General features: G+C 38.7%; 1 protein-coding gene across 1 annotated transcript in view; it reads right to left on the bottom strand.

Moving 5' to 3' along the window:
• The window catches only part of ADAMTS7 (ADAM metallopeptidase with thrombospondin type 1 motif, 7), a 77,502-nt gene that overhangs the window by 41,119 nt on the left and 34,064 nt on the right, over positions 1–2,319 (bottom strand). The gene's annotated exons all lie outside the window — the stretch shown is intronic.

Here is a 2,319-nt window from a genome sequence, read left to right as displayed (position 1 = left end):
TGCTCTTACAGCATTGGACCTTGCTTCTATCACCAGTCACATCCACAACTGGGTATTCTTTTGCTTTGGCTCCATCCCTTCATTCTTTCTGGAGTTATTTCCCCACTGATCTCCAGTAGCATATTCGGCAGCTATAACCTGGGGAGTTTCTCTTTCAGTATCCTATCATTTTGCCTTCTCATACTGTTCATGGGGTTCTCAAGGCAAGAATACTGAAGTGGTTTGCCATTCCCTTCTCCAGTGGACCACATTCTGTCAGATCTCTCCACCAATACCCGCCCATCTTGGGTTGCCCCACGGGCATGGCTTAGTTTCATTGAGTTAGACAAGGCTGTGGTCCTAGTGTGATTAGATTGACTAGTTTTCTGTGAGTATAGTTTCAGTGTGTCTGCCCTCTGATGCTGTGCGGGTGCAAGAGGGCCTAGAGGAGCTATCCCACATTGAAGGTCAGGAAGGGCGCCGGTAAGGAGATACCCCTCGTCCAAGGTAAGGAGCAATGGCTGCGCTTTGGTGGAGCAGCCGTGAAGAGATACCCCACGCCCAAGGTAAGAGAAACCCAAGTAAGAAAAAGAAAATATATATATAACTGAATCACTGGGCTATACATCAGAAATTAAACACATAAATCAATTATACTTTAATAAAATTTTTTAAAGAACAGTATGATACTGGCACAAAAACAGACATACAGATCAACAGAACAGACAGCCCAGAAATAAACCCACATACTTATGGTCAATTAATCTTCAATAAAGACAGTCACTTCAGTAAGTGGTACTGGGAAAACTGGATAGCTACACGTAAAAGAATGAAATTAGAACATCTGTCTCAAACCATGTACAAAAAACAAACTCAAAATGGATTAATGACCTAAATGTAGTACAGGAAACCATAAAACTCCCAGAAGAAAACATAAGCAGAACACCCTTTGACATAAATTGTAGCAATAATTTTTTTGGATCTGTCTCCTAAAGCAAAGTAAATAAAAATAAACAAACGAGACGTAATTAAACTTAAAAGCTTTCACTCAGTGAAAGAAACTATCAACAAAATGAAAAGACAACCTTTGGATGGGAGAAAATATTTGTAAGACATGACTGAGAAGGAGTTAATATTGAAAATATATTAACAGTTTATACAACTCACTGTCAAAAAAAAACAACCAGATTAAAAATATGTGCAGAAGACCTGAATAGATATTTTTCCAAAGAAGACACATGAAAAGATGTTTAACGTCATTAATCATCAGAGAAATTAAAACCAAAACAAGGCATCACCTCACACCTCACAATGTCTATCATCAGAGAGAACACAAATAACAAACGTTGGCAAAGATGAGGAGAAAAACGGACCCTTGTGCACTGTTGGCAGGACTGTAAATTGGAGCAGCCAGTGTGGAAAACAGTATGGCTCAAAAAGCGAAAAACAGAACTACCGTGTGACCCAGCAATTCTACTCCGTATATACGGGGGAAAAAATGAAAACACTAATTTGAAAAGATACATGCACATCAGTGTTCATAGCAGCCCCGCTTATAACAGCAAAGATATGGAAACAAACTAAGTGTCCACGAACAGATGACTGGATCAAGAACATGTAGCAGATAACGGAATACTGCTCAGCCACAAAAGGCATGAAATTTTGCCATTTGCAACAACACGGATTTTATGCTTAGAGAAATGTCAGACTGAGAAAGACAAATACTGTATGATATTACTCACATATGGAATCTAAAAAATAAAACAAATAATGATTACAACAAAAAAAGAATCGGATGAGAGAATAAACTAGTGGTTACCAGTGAGAAGAGGGAAGGGAGGAGGGGCAAGTTAGGGACAGGGGATTAAGAAGTACAAGCTACGATGCATAAAATTACAAGGATATATTGTGCGTGTGCATGCACGCTAAGGTGCTTCCAGTTGTGTCCAGCTCTTTGTGACCCTCTGGATTGTAGCCCACCAGGCTCCTCAGTCTATGGGATTCTCCAGGCAAGAATACTGGAGTGGGCTGCCATGCCCTCCAGGATATATAGGACAGCATAGGAAATACAGCCAACATTTTATAACTATAAATGGAATATAACCTTTAAAAATGGTGAATCACTGTTGTACATCTGAAAATATATAATATGGCACATCAACTATATCTCAATTAAAAAAAAACTTGCACTAATCATTTAAATGTTTTAATTTGTCTTTACTTAAAACATTAAATAGTAAAATTTGAAATACCATAGCAAATTAAGAGAACACAATAGAAAGGTAAAGCCATGCATTTCAGCGCCTTCAAGGGCACTTTCTTTCCCGCTTTTCACTGGCC

Source organism: Bison bison, unplaced genomic scaffold (genome assembly GCF_000754665.1).
Source record: "Bison bison bison isolate TAMUID 2011002044 unplaced genomic scaffold, Bison_UMD1.0 scf7180017864181, whole genome shotgun sequence".
NCBI classification, from domain to species: domain Eukaryota; kingdom Metazoa; phylum Chordata; class Mammalia; order Artiodactyla; family Bovidae; genus Bison; species Bison bison.
Note: the sequence above shows the minus strand (reverse complement) of the source record. Positions and strands in the feature narration are given on the sequence as shown.